This window comes from Hyaena hyaena, unplaced genomic scaffold, assembly GCF_003009895.1.
Source record: "Hyaena hyaena isolate Hyena2069 unplaced genomic scaffold, ASM300989v1 scaffold_381, whole genome shotgun sequence".
In the NCBI taxonomy this organism is placed as follows: domain Eukaryota; kingdom Metazoa; phylum Chordata; class Mammalia; order Carnivora; family Hyaenidae; genus Hyaena; species Hyaena hyaena.
Genome location: NW_024081012.1, coordinates 991,574 through 1,006,068, shown reverse-complemented (window position 1 = coordinate 1,006,068; position 14,495 = coordinate 991,574). Strand labels below are relative to the sequence as shown.

Below are 14,495 nucleotides of genomic sequence, written 5' to 3'. Positions count from 1 at the left end.
CGATCACCACTCTTTCAACAGGAATATTGCTTTCTGAAGACACTGCTGGTAGTGCTAAAAGAGTTTGTGTGCAAGTCTCCAGAGCAGGGTCTCTTGGGAAATTTACTGGAAAATCAAGGTTGAAGCTATGGTCATATTTAGTCCTGTTCCTGGCTTCTGCGGCTGTAGTGGTGGTGGCATGCTCTCCATTACTTTAATTTTTAGTTCCCTGATTATATGTGTATTTTAAGATTTTTCTCATTAATTATTTGTGTCCTTTGGAATGGCATGGAAATTAACTATTCTTTAGGAAACTGATATCACTCAGTGAACTTTTAGACTTGCAACATTTTTGAGGCAGATTTTTAAGGAACATTTTTGGATATTCTACTTTTTCCTTAGTTACTTTAGTTAATTTTTCCAAAATAACCTATTTCATTGGTTTCCCAATTTATCATAATAAAATTTTGTATACGGTCTTGAAATTTAACTGCTTTTGTATCCTCTTCACATTTTAAATGTTAGTTAGTTGTACTTCATGTTCTTTTCAATAATATTTTTCAGTTATTTTTATTTCATTTTTAGTAAGATTATTTTCCAAAGAACTGCCCTTCAGTTCAACAATCATTTATTTTTTTGTTTTCTAATTGATTGTTTTCCTTAATTTTATCACTTCTACCTTCAGGTTTCTCTTGGTTTATGGTCATTTTCAAAATTTTTCTTGAGTTAAATACAAACTCATTCTACTTCTTTTTTAATTTTAAAAAGACTTAATGCTATGCATTTGCCTCTGAATATATCTTTGGTTGCATACTATTAAATTTGATGTTTGTTGGACCCTGCCTTAGGACCAAAGCAATTGAAGGAAATGTTATTTTAATTAACAAGTTATTTGAGGCATTGTGTTTAAGATCTTGTTATGAATTTCAATTTTTACACATTTTATTATATCTTACTCAGATCACCTTTCTTTATCATTTCTGCATTTGGGATTTAAAAGAAATCTCTTTATGGCTTTAATGTGTGATTGATTATAATAAATGCTAGGTGGATAATTAAAAATATATAGTGTCTGTACTTAGGGTACAAAATTTGATACATAGTTATTCATCAACAATAGAAATATGTAAAATATGTTTGTTTACCTCTATTTTAACTTATGAATATTTATTTAAGGTTAACTTTCATATTCTAATACTAAATATTTGTACATATGCAGATTTCTAAACAGGAACTGTTACATGAAAGTAGTAACTTATTTGGGAACTTAAAAGTTAGACTTTAAAAAAATATAATTAGAAGTTAACAAACTTTACAATAAGTCTGTAAAATAACGTCACTAGTTTTAAAAATTGTATTGCATTTTTAGATTTTGTTTTTACTCTTCAACTCACCATCTGTTAAATCAATGTATGCTAGAGTGTAATTTTTATTATTATATATTACTTCCTAAATCAAGTTTCCTTGACATTTGTGCTTTTTCCATCTGCCAATATGGCCCTTAAAATGTGTTTTTGTATACTATATACATATCGACATGTATTTATATCTGAATAAAAATATTTTTACCTTTCAAAACACATGTACAAAAATCATTTACCAATATAATTATGCATATTAACAAGTAAAACTTAAAGAAAGGCAAGAGAAACTAAAATCAAAGTTGTACAAACTCTAAAAGATGCCACATGTGTTTTGTGTTAGGCTGCTTTAGTTATATTATGGGCTGCAAAACGAAGGTACTTTTTTCCTCTTCTGTGAATGAATATAAAATTATTCTTAATACATAGGGTATTTGGAAGATGAGAAAAAAGAAAATACATGCTATGTGCTTAGAACAGCACATGGCATATCTGACATTTATACTTTTAAAATTAACATTGATGTTAATATGCAAAGATTGATTTAAAAAAGTTTTCCCCTATAGGAAGAAAATGCTTTCGGTTTTTGGAAGTGATTTTAGCCATACTACTTTGTATCTTTGTTTACTTCATATCATTACCTAGTATAGTTAATTTTAATACATAAAACAATGGAAAATTCAAAATTATTGTTGCATTTATGATTATTCTAACTTTTTCTACAACTCCCAATTAGTCACTCTATGGTTTATATTTTTACCATTTTGTTCTTAAATTAAGTAAGTCGTATGGGTTGTTAGGTTTATTTGGTCTAATAGATGTCTTTAATATGAATAACATTTCAAGATCACATACTGTAATCTAGGCATTCTTCTAAGCACTTTCAGGGAAGTGATTTAGTCCTCACTGCAAATCTATGAGAAAATATTACCCAAGTCACACAGCTATGGTACTAGCTGGGCCATGACTTACACCAAGGCCATTTGGCTCTAGCATCAACACTTTTCCCGGCTAAACTGTAGCTGGGCAACCAGGAGCTACTCCCAACTGGATGAACAGGTGGCCCTTGCAGGGCTCTAGGTAATTTAACACTGGTTTTATTACTGAAAAGTAACAGATCCTCATTCCTAGAGCCAACTAGGAAATGATTTCATCGTCTAGAACATGGAGGATAAAAAATACACCAGAACTCAAGCTTAGGCATTTTCATTTATTGTATCCCCTTAACTTTTGGTGGACCTTGGTCCACGCATTACTTAACCTACTCTATAGATAGAATCTTGTCCTTAATATGAATGGAAAATACCTGATAAATTCAATGTGGGATATGAATATAAATGTGAGCAAATATATTTTGCCAAAAGCATATTTAACTAGTCACTATTGTATTTATTTTGTTGCTAAAGTCAAACAAGTATATTTTTACAATATTTCATGTGCGGATTCATCTTTAAATTAAATCCTCTTGGTAGAGAATAGGAAATATTTACTTAATTGTGACCATAAACAGTCTTCATCAATGTAGAATCAATAACATTTGGAACTTTCCTAACTTCAGCGCTTCAAACATGCATTCATAAGACACCTTCTCAATAAATACGTGTGATGTGAATGTGTGAAGTGACTGCTTGCTCTGACTTCTCTAGCTTTTTTGATTTTATGTCATCTTTGCTTAGACTACAAATATAGATCCTAGCTTTTTAGAGCCCGTTTTGTCTTCCCTCAGTCCCCATATGAGTTCATCCATCTATATTATGAACACATATAGGCAAATTATTAATCCCTCTACATTAAGAACGTAACACAAACACTTGGAAGAGTCTTCTAAATAACTTGCCTCTTCGTTGGTCTTCCGAGTTGACTGGCCAATTTATTTGTTTGGACCTAGGTCCCATTCTTTTATTCTCAAGCTGTCTAAGTCCCTTTCTTTCTATGTGTTCAGTGGAAGAAAAACAAAGCTTAAGAGTAGATGAGAAACTTATCTCCACTGTTAGGCTCTCCAAATAAATAAACAAATAAACAAATCAATATAGAGTGTTTGCTGAACAGGCTATTTTCTCAGCCAAATAAAGCACGTTTCTGGTTGTTTGAGTATTAGATTCTGATTTTACCCCATTACTCTTCCAAACATATTTAAAGGGTAAAAGTATCTGCATATGATTGATTCGTCCCTGATTTACAATAAATTTGACCCAGTAGTGAAAAGCGAGTGGAGGACTGAGTAGAAAAAAGAGCTTCAACTAATTCCTAACTTTCTTGACAAGCCCTTAAAATAGCAGTTTTATTTAGTATGTGAGCCTGAAGTCTAGGTATCAATTACTAACAAATAAGAAGCCTCAGGGCTTCTCAATGACAGTGATTACAAAGGAAGGCTTCTGGAACATTCTTTCTACCCAACTTTAAAAGGATCAATTTGTTCCTTTTTAGTTTATTCCATGTCAAAATGCTAATAACTAATTTCTTTTCAGTTACATTCCTGCAACTTCATTGAACTTTATAATTCCATATTCTAGTGCCAAGGCTGAACCCTCTCAACATGACCATCCAAGTTATGTAATTATACCAGTTAGCTGAGTTTTCTGCTGTCTTCTGAAGCAAGGCAAACACACTAAAGCATGTGTTGTATCAGATTTGGCATGAGAAGGCTGTCTCTAGAAGCAAGGAAATGGACCCCTATCTTCATTATCCCTTTTATGATTGGATAAATTTGTTTTCACTAAGTAACCGTAATATGATAGATTTATGTCAATTGTGAATCAAGACTTTTATAAATGGAAACAAAAGGGGACAAACATCTGACTCAGTTCAGGAAGATTACTGTTTTCTATATGTCATTCAATGTACTATTTGTTCCCCATAAATCCAAAGGAATTTTAAAAAATATGTTCATCTTTAAAGATTTCAATTGTTTATCTCTAAAGTATCCTTTTCTTAACCAAATTAGGAAGACTATCCAAAATACTAAGGTAGGAAATAAAATATTCATACTAATGTTATTATTAACCCTTATTGAGTGCTCACATTGTGCCAAGCACTGCTGTAAACATCATATACATAATCTGACTTATGCTTCCAAACAATCCACTGAGGTAGTTCTATTATTATTGAGATTTTCAAGATTATAAAACAGAATATAAGTGAGGTTAAGTGACAGGTTCAAAGTTTTTTGAGCTAGCAAGTAGACAAAAACTTCAGCCTCACTCTAGAACCCGGGGTCTCACAGAACAATGGTTATGACTCCAGGTTGTGGTGTCAAAATGCTTGGTTTTCAACTCCAATTCTGCCAGTTGTCAGCTGGGAAGACTTGAGCACAATGATTAACCTTTCAGTGCCTCATATACCGAGTAGATAATGAGGGCAATAATAATACCTCTGTACCTCATAGGGTTATTGACAGGATCAGGAAAACATGCACACTGCCTAGAACACAGACTGTGGCCGGGTAAGCACTCCAACAAAACACCAGCTCTTTCTATGCCATGCTTCTGTGGCATGGGAGACACAAGAGCTTCATTCTTACAATATTCATAAATTTGGCCCCCAAGTAATAGCCCTGGAATGAGAATCAAATTATTATCTTCATGCCAAATATTTGTAAAATGGGAAAGCCTATGTTTATTTCAAATTTTACCATATCGTCCCAATATTTTCTTATAATGATCACTAGTTATTAATTAAGTTATAGGAAGGAATGATACAAAATTAGAAATCTACAGAACCTCTGTGAGAAGAGTAAGTGCATGTCCTTTTTGGCTTTCTCTCCCTCTGTCCCATGATCAAATGGGCCCTATCATCCAAGATCGCTAGGGCATTGGGAAAAGACATCGTGAGGGGCCACAGTTGGGGATTTTTCCTCCAAGAGTGCACCTCAGCACACAGAATGTTGCACATGCATCTTTTACATACTTATCCTTAAACTGTTTATCTGGCGCATCGACAGGCAGCTGGTGGAACAAATAGGAAATCCTAGGAAGCACATTCATTTTTAAAGTGTTAATGCGCCCCATCCAAGAGACAGTAATGTGCTTCCATCCGTTAAGATCCCCTTTAATGCTTTGGATTGGAGGGCCATAATCTAAATGAAATGCATTATCCAACCTGGAAGGTATTCCACATCCTAAATATTTAATTGATTTCTCCATCAGGGGAAGATGAGCCTACACAATAAGCAGATCCTGTCTATATGTAAGTGTCCGATTAATAGTGCCTCTAATTTAGGGTAATTTAGGAGTTTACAACTTATAAAATGGCTATTCCTTCCACATTCCTTCCAAAGTACCAGGAGGATTGTGTCTGGATTAATTGCAAACAGCAGACACTCCTCTGTGTATAATGAAAAGTCAGAGTCAGCATCATCCAACCATGCACCTAGAATTTGAGATCTCATCTGAGTATTTTTCACAAGGGGCTTCACATCTGAAGTAAATTGAAGTGGCAAAGGAGGAAAGTTCTAATTGTTGCATCTCCCTATTAAAAAAGTTTAACAAGTCAAGTTTATTCCTGCTGATTTTTACTTAGTTGGGTCTTAGTTAACTGAGTGAGAAAGATAAATCAAGCCACTTGCAGATTTTCCTAATGGTGCAAAGTTTGGCACCCTGAGGATTGTGGAAATGTCTATTACTACACTTGTAAGGAAGAGAAGTGGAACAAGACTGTGGGTGGCTGGATCCATATGAGTGATTTATTACCCCCGAATCTACTTAGTCATTTCCGGATAAGCACTTAAGTGCCAAAGTGTATGGTCATTTTCAGTTGAAGAAAAGAACTGAGCACATCTTAATATACAAATCCGATATACCATTCAGAGAAATCAGCATTTTTTTCTGAGTTTAACCAACAAACTGTTAAATTGGAGTTGATACATGTCAACAGTGTAATTGAACTTTACCTCAAAATGTTTACTTCTAATTTTATGGGGTCCTTTCAATTCTATTTGTTTTTAGGGAAAAAAATGACTTTTGTTAAATTTTATTTGGGGATTGGAAGTCTGAAACTAAGTAAGTTAAAAATCTACTAGAATATTGGGTATATCATTTTTTTAATGTTAAATTTACCTTTTCTGTGGCAGCTTTTCCCTACATTTTCTTGAAGAGCCACTTTGTAGACAGCTTAATTTTTGTTCAAATACAAATTAAATCAATTTTCTGGGGAAAAATAATCAGGATAGCTCCTGTTCTCCACAACAAAGAAAATACATTTGTAGACATATTCAGGAAATTTAAATCCCTCAATGCTCTTCTGAGCAAGTCCAAGGAGATTTGAAGACTGACACTTTGTACTTTGCTATTCCCGAGAGGCATATGTATGATCATCTTTACTGAGGTTTGTTCCCATCCCTGCTGAATTAATATGCATTTTCGTTAACTAATCTTGAAACAACAGGAATAAAGTTTATCCAGGTCTTTTATACCTCAGAGAACAAAACAAATACTACAAATCTTTAGAGAGAAAGGATATACAAAAGGGCTTGAGGTGAATATTTCAAAGCAAATACTCTTTAAATGATGTGCAAATTATTTCAGCTCTTGAGCGTGATTTATGAAAGGGGATTAGCCCACTGAAATAAGAACCAAGTTTAAACTGTTGGGTTTCAAAGTCAAAGATGAGAAGTGGTTACAAGAAAAGGAAAGAGAAAGGCGATCATAATTTAGGGAGGGATTCATTTTCGTTTTTCTCCTTAACTGACTCACCTTAAATTGTCACCAATTGTTGTTCTTAACTGCAATGGAAAGTATTGCATTTCTCCTCAATTATCTATGAAGTTACGACTGTAAATAATTAAGAAATGACACTAGAATTTATATTTCAGCAATAAGGTCTCCTTGCTGTGTATTAAACATAATCACAAACTGTGTTAAACATAACTATGCAAGCTGGAAAGGATAGCGCCTAAAAGCCTTGAGTAGGAGAACACTTTTTTTTTCAATTCACAAGTCACATCTATAATAACACAACGTAATACATTCTAGTATTCCAATATGCTCTTCAAGTAATAGTTAAAACCTTCTTCTAAGACTTATGAAAATGATTGCTTTCATGTAATTGTAAAGATTATTAAGTGAGCTCACTCCTTATGATTCTATAATGACCCACGGTTCTGGAAGGTAAAGGAAATTTTAATGATCCCACTCACATGTGATTAATGGCGAACACTTGACTAAAATTCTGGATTTTGTTCAATAAAAATGAGTTAAGCAAAAATTCTGTGGGTTCTCAGCCAACCCCTTCTGTGGAATAGTTATGCCCAGTTTAAAAAGAAAGCATAGAACCTCAATAACAAACCCAGGTACTGATGAGGAAATAAAAAAGAAGATAAATTATTCTTATGTAAGATGTCCTAGAGTAATAAAGCTAAAATAAGTGAAGTGGATCCAGGCAGTACTAAAATTCTGAGGAAACTCTTTCGATCTATTTCATTACTCTCCAATAATTTTTTAAGACTGGGCATTTAGTGGCAAATTTCTGAGGCAGATTCTTATGTAGAAAAGGATTATCATTTGCCCATTTCAGTTTTCATTTTCTAGAATAGACAGAGATGGGCATGAGGTAATGATGCTTTTGCTGCAGAGACAGTCATTGTGAGCTTTTCCCAGTGAGTACATTCGCATACTCCTAGAAGGATTAATCAGATTTTATTTTGAATCTGTTCTTTAATTTTTTTTAATGTTTTTTTTTTTTTTTATTTCTAGGAGAGAGAGAGAGAGAGAGACAGCGTGAGCAGGGGAGGGTCAGAGAGAGAGGGAGACACAGAATCTGAAGCAGGCTCCAGGCTCTGAGTTGGCAGTCAGCACAGAGCCCGACACGGGGCTTGAACCCACGAACCGCGAGATCATGACCCAAGTGAAAGTCGGACACCCAACCGACTGAGCCACCCAGGCGCCCCTGTTCTTTAATTTTTGATAACTAAACAGCCAGTCTACTTTTGTTTTCTTTGCAACATTTCCTACGAATTTCACTAAGGTGCAGTTGGTAGGCCTTGATTGTTTTGGTAGGCACAACAGATAAGCTTCCTGGAGAAGTGAAACAGCTCAGCACCAGCGCATTCAGCATTATGACATCTAACTTGAAAGAATGATGAGAAATTCATTCAACTACCCAAGAACAACATAAAAATAGAAGACATTTAAACAATAAAATACTATTATTCTTGCATTTGGAGAAGAGAAGTAACAAAAAGAAGCCTATAGATGAGATTATATGTTCCCCAGAAAAGAGCCAAATGGAAAATAAAGGGTAAGTGGCATTTCAGATGGATTTTGCACATCAACATATCCAGAGAATTCATGGATTACATCCAGGGAATTGTTTGGAGCTTTGCTTTCTTGGCTGTTTTTTTAGTGAGGGCAGTTTCTTCTTGGTTTCATTTTTGTTATTGTTGTTTTTGCTTGTCTAGAGCTGTTGACTTAGTTCATGATTTCGGTGTGGTGTGGAGAGAAGTCACAAAGAAAGTGTAAGTATTGTTTCTGTCTCAGTCTGCAGCCACCATTTGAACACGAACACGGTTGATGAGATGAAACAAACATCCACCATCTAAAATCATTGCCATGGCATGGCCACTATGACAGTAATCATATGCAGGGTTATTTTACACAAAGATAGACTAGATAGCTCTTCTGTATATGAACAAATCTTATTAAAGTTTCAAAGGCCAGTGTCTGGCTCCAGACTCTCAAAAATGTACCTAGAGGAATTATTTTTGTCATAAGGGTAGTGTGCTTCTTAAATTTTAAAGAACAAATGAATCAAATGTTAAAATGAAGATTCTGTTCAGTAAGTTACAGGTGGGGCTTATGATTCTATATCTCCTAATGAGTTTCCAGATGGTGTTGCTGCTGCTGGTCCATGGACCATATTTTAAGTAGCAAACACCTAGTAGGATTCTGAAAGAATGAGATATTGGAGGCAAATTCTGCTGAAATCCTAGGCATCCTGGTGTTTTTCAAGAACCATAGAAGCAGTGTATATTTGGAAACTGCTAAGAATCCTTCTAATACAAGTCAAGAAAACCTATCAATATCCCATCAGAAAGTTCTGGAATCTTTTCCTTTCTCCATTCCCATTTCCTAGTTTCAGCCTACATTGTGATTTGACCCACTGTAATAGTTTCCTAATTTTTCTCTTTATCTCTTAACTTTCATTCTTTTCTTTTCTTTTTCTTTTTTTCCTAAATATTTTTATTTATTTCTAGGAGAGAGAGAGACAGCATGAGCAGGGGAGGGTCAGAGAGAAAGGGAGACACAGACTCTGAAACAGGCTCCAGGCTCTGAACTGGCAGTCAGCACAGAGCCCGACGCGGGGCTCGAACCCACGAACCGCGAGATCATGACCTAAGCGAAAGTCGGACGCTTAACCGACTAAGCCACCCAGGCGCCCCTACTTTCATTCTTTTCTTATGCCACCTTTCTCTTTGCCATTCTCCACTTTCCACCAAAAATTACTACTTTGCATATCTCATCTGTTCATGTCTCCTGCCTTCACAAAAGTCCGTCACTAAGCTCCCATTGCTTGCAGTATAAAATCCAAATTTCTTAGCAGTTTATGCAAGACCCTCTGCCACTGTTCCCTGTTCATTTCCAAACTGGTCTCCAGTCATTGCTCTAACCTGTTGTGCTCTTTAGACTCACTAATTTGTGGCAGTTCTCCAACATGTTGTACTCTATAGTTCTTTCTTTCCTATCTAATATGGATCAATTTTATGTATTCTCTGCCATTCCTATCTTCTCAATCTAAAAAGTTTCACAGCAGTATTAAACTCCAGGTACCCTTTCTTTCGCTCTATTGGCTGCCCTCCCTTCCCTAGCTCTCTTCCTCCCATCTCCTACCTGGGTTTCCAGGGATCAATTTCCAAAACTATTACCTACACTCATGTCCTTGTCTCAAGAACTGCTTCTTGAGGAACCAAAACTAAAACACCTGTCAAGAGGTCAGTTCTGGGGTGCCTAACTGGCTCAGTAAAGTGCCCGACTTGGGCTCAGGTCATGATGTCATGGTTTGTGGTTTTGAGCCCCGCATCTGGCTCTCTGCTCTCACTGCAGAGCCCACTTCAGATCTTTCCTCTCTCTCTCTCAAAACTAAATTAATTAATTTTTAAAGAGTGGTCAATGCTTCACATCTCAAACTTTCCCCTCATTCCTCATACATAAAATTTGCAATTCGTTTCTTTGCTGCATTGCATTTACTCAGTCATTTATTCACTCACTCACTGAGACATTTAATATGGAGCACTACTATGTTTCAGATTCTGTTCTAGGTAATGGGGGCAAGAAGGAGTAATCATATGAAGGTCATGGCTATATCCTCAGGCACTTGCAGTCTACTGGGATAGAAAGATCCTGGCTTAAGCAAATGACTAAAACCTTGTTCAGATAGAACTATCTCTCCTATATATCAAAATCTCTTAATTCAGATAGAGCAGACATGGTGGTCATCTAGGCATACTTGCCAGCCTGTTGATGGAGGGTGTTTTGGGTGAGACCAGACTTTTAGCATCTTTCAGTTTATCCTTATAAGTAGCTCTATCTATGCTCATGTGGTTTTGATATTTTTACTCTGGTCAAAAAAGCCATCTCTTTATCAGTAGATGTATTATGATATTTGTCTTGATTCTAATATATATGTGTGTGTATATATAGTAAAGAAAATATTTTCTTTTTTTAAAAGTGAAATTATATAATTCTATGTCAACATCCTAGTACTGTACCATTTTACCATTTAAAGAATAGAAAAGGTAACAAACACTTGGTGAAGTTTAACCTCTAGAGAATACCATAACATTAGGCTTATACATTCAGGAATTGCAAAACTGAGAATTTATTATGCATAATGCTCAGAACCTCTTAAGGAAGCTAAAGTAAAAGTACATATGATGCCATGAGTCAATAGAATGATGATTATATTACAAAATTAAGCATTTGGTAAATCATGTATTTGTTTAATCTGTGTTTGCCAACTATTTAAGTCAATGGCAAAGTTCATTCTTGCTGTATTTCTAAAGGGAAGAACTGATGGATTTATACTACATAAATTTTACTCAGAGTATACTCATTTGTAAATCATTGTATCTAATATTAGTATTACAGGGTTGGTTCCTGCGTTAGGCGGCTCGTCACATCTCCTAGCGGTGACTGATCCCCATCAAGAGAGGCTACCTCAAGAAACAAGCCAAAGTACACAAGGTGGAGAGTCTGAAATATCACTATGAGTAGGAAAATAAAATAAACAAGGTCTCAACAAGAGAGACCAAGAGATACCATTCAAAAAACACTCTCTGAAAGGATAGGCCCTGGACAGTCAAAAAGCCTTCTTGGGTACAGCAGCACTCACAGGTGCAGAGAGCATAACAAGTCTTTAAAACTAACAAGAGACGGAAAGCTAACTAAAATGACAAAACGAAAGAGCTCTCCTCCAAAGAAATTCCAAGAAGAATTGACAGCTAACGAGCTGCTCAAAACAGATATAAGCAGCATATATGACTGAACAAGATTTTAGAACAATAATCATAAAATTAATAGCTGGGCTTGAAAAAAGCATAGGGGACATGAAAGAAAGTATGGCTACAGACATGGAGAATAAAAATAGGCATGATGAATTAAAAAATGGGATAAATGAGATACATAATAAATTAGAGGTGTCCTATGCACAGACTGAAGACGCAGAAAGGAGAATAAGTGATTTAGAAGACACCATTATAGAAAGAGAGGAAACTGAGAAAAAAAAGAGACAAATTGATCCAGGAACATGAAAGAAGAGTTCGAGAGCTCAGCAATACGGTCAAACACAACAATGTCCATATCATAGGAATCCCAAGGGGCACCTGGATGGCTTAGTCGGTTAAGCGTCCGGCTTTCGCTTAGGTCATGATCTCGCGGTACGTGGGTTTGAGCCCCACGTCGGGCTCTGTGCTGGCTGCCAGCTCAGAGCCTGGAGCCTGTTTCAGAGTCTGTGACTCCCTCTTTCTCTGACCCTCCCCTGCTCATGCTGTCTCTCTCTCTCTCCTAGAAATAAATAAAACATTAAAAAAAAAAAAAAGGAATCCCAGAAGAGGAAGAGAGAGGGAAAGGTGCTGAAGGAGTCCTGGAACAAATTATAGCAGAGAACTTCCCCAACCTGGGGAAGGAAGTAAACGTTGAAATACAAGAGGCTCAGAGGACTCTCCTCAGACATAATTTGAATCAATCTTCTGCACGGCATATCATAGTAAAAATGGTAAAATATAAGGACAAAGAGAGAATTCTGAAAGCAGCTAGGGAGAAAAGGGCCCTAACATACAAAGGTAAACCTATCAGAGTGGTGACAGACCTATCTACTGAAACTTGGCAGGCCAGAAAGGAATGGCAGGAGATCTTCAATGTGATGAACAGAAAAAATACGCAGCCAAGAATCCTCTATCCAGCACGCCTGTCATTCAAAATAGAAGGAGAGATAAAAATCTTTCCAAATAAGCAGAAATTGAAAGAACTTGTCACCACTAAGCCAGCCCTACAAGAAATCCTGAGGGGGACGCTCTGAAGGAAATGTTGCAAGGAAAAAAGATACCAGAGACACCACCACAAGCATGAACTCCACAAAGGACACAAAGACTCTAAATCTCCATATCTCAATAATAACACTGAATGAAAATAGGCTGAATGCCCCAATCAAAAGACATAGGGTAGTAGAATGGATAAAAAAAACAAAATCCATCTATATGCTGTCTACAAGAAACTCATTTTAGACTGGAAGATACCTTCAGATTAAAAGTAAGGGGATGGAGAAATATATGTCATTCTACAGGAAATCAAAAGAAAGCCGGAATAGCTATACTTATATCAGACAAACTGGACTTCAAATTAAAGACAATAACAAGAGATGAAGAAGGGCATTACATAATAGTTACAGGGTCTATCCATCAGGAAGAACTAACAATCATAAATGTCTATGCACCGAATATGGGAGCACCTAAGTATATAAAACAATTAATCACAAAGAGAAACAGACTCATAGATAAGAATGTGCTAATAGCAGAGGACTTCAATACTCCACTTACAGCAATGGATAGGTCAACCAGACAGAAAATCACTAAAGAAATAATGGATTTGAAAGACACTCTGGACCAGATCGATCTGACAGATATATTTAGAACTTTACATCCTGAGGCCAGGGAATTCACTTTCTTCTCAAGTGCGCATGGCATATTCTCCAAGATAGATCACATACTGGGACATAAAGCAGCCCTCAATAAATATAAAAGAATAGAGATCATACCATGCACACTGTCAGATCATAATGCTTTGAAACTTGAAATCAATCACAGAAAGAAGCCTGGAAAATCCCCCAAAACATGGAGGTTAAACCACCCCACTAAAGAATGAATGGGCCAATCAGGCAATTAGGGAAGATATTAAAAAATATATGGAAACAGACGATAATGAAAACACAACAATACAAAATCTATGGGATGCGGCTAAAGCAGTCCTAAGAGGAGAGTACATTGCACTCCAGTCCTATTTCAAGAAACTAGAAAAAGCACAAATCAAAAACCTAACAGCTCACCTAAAGGAACTAGAGGCAGAGCAACAAGAATGCTCTAAACCCAGTAGAAGAAGAGAAACAGTAAAAATCAGAGCAGAAATAAACAACATAGAGACCAAAGAAATGATTGAACAGATCAATGAAACCAAGAGTTGTTTTTTTGAAAAAATAAACAAAATTGACAAACCTCTAGCCAGGCTTATCAAGAAGAAGAGAGAGAGCACCCAAATAGACAAAATCATGAATGAAAATGGAATTTTTACAACCAACCCCTCAGAAATGCAGGCAATTATCAGGGAATACTATGAAAAAGTATATGCCAACAAACTGGACAACTTAGAAGAAATGGACAAGTTCCTAAACACACACTCACTACCAAATTCACACGGGAAGAGATAGGAAATCTGAACAGACCCGTAACTAGTGAGGAAATCCAATCAGTGATCAAAAATCTCCCAACAAATAAGAGTCCAGGACCAGATGGCTTCCCTGGGGAATTCTACCAGACGTTTAAAACAGAACTAATCCCAATTCTTCTCAAGCTATTCCAAAAAATAGAAAGCGAAGAAAACTCCCGGGCTCATTTTATGAAGCCAGCATCACTCTGATTCCCAAGCCAGACAGAGATCCAGCAAAAAAAGAGAA

General features: G+C 36.0%; 1 protein-coding gene and 1 long non-coding RNA gene across 5 annotated transcripts in view; one reads left to right on the top strand and one right to left on the bottom strand.

Annotated features, from left to right (window-relative positions):
• The window catches only part of ARHGAP15 (Rho GTPase activating protein 15), a 629,407-nt gene that overhangs the window by 292,384 nt on the left and 322,528 nt on the right, over positions 1-14,495 (bottom strand). The window lies entirely within an intron of this gene.
• The window catches only part of LOC120244316, a 22,397-nt gene continuing 16,634 nt past the window's right edge, over positions 8,733-14,495 (top strand). For all 3 annotated transcript variants that reach the window (XR_005531530.1, XR_005531529.1, XR_005531531.1), the window contains exon 1: positions 8,733-8,790. This is a non-coding gene — a long non-coding RNA (uncharacterized LOC120244316). The remainder of the gene's footprint in view (positions 8,791-14,495) is intronic.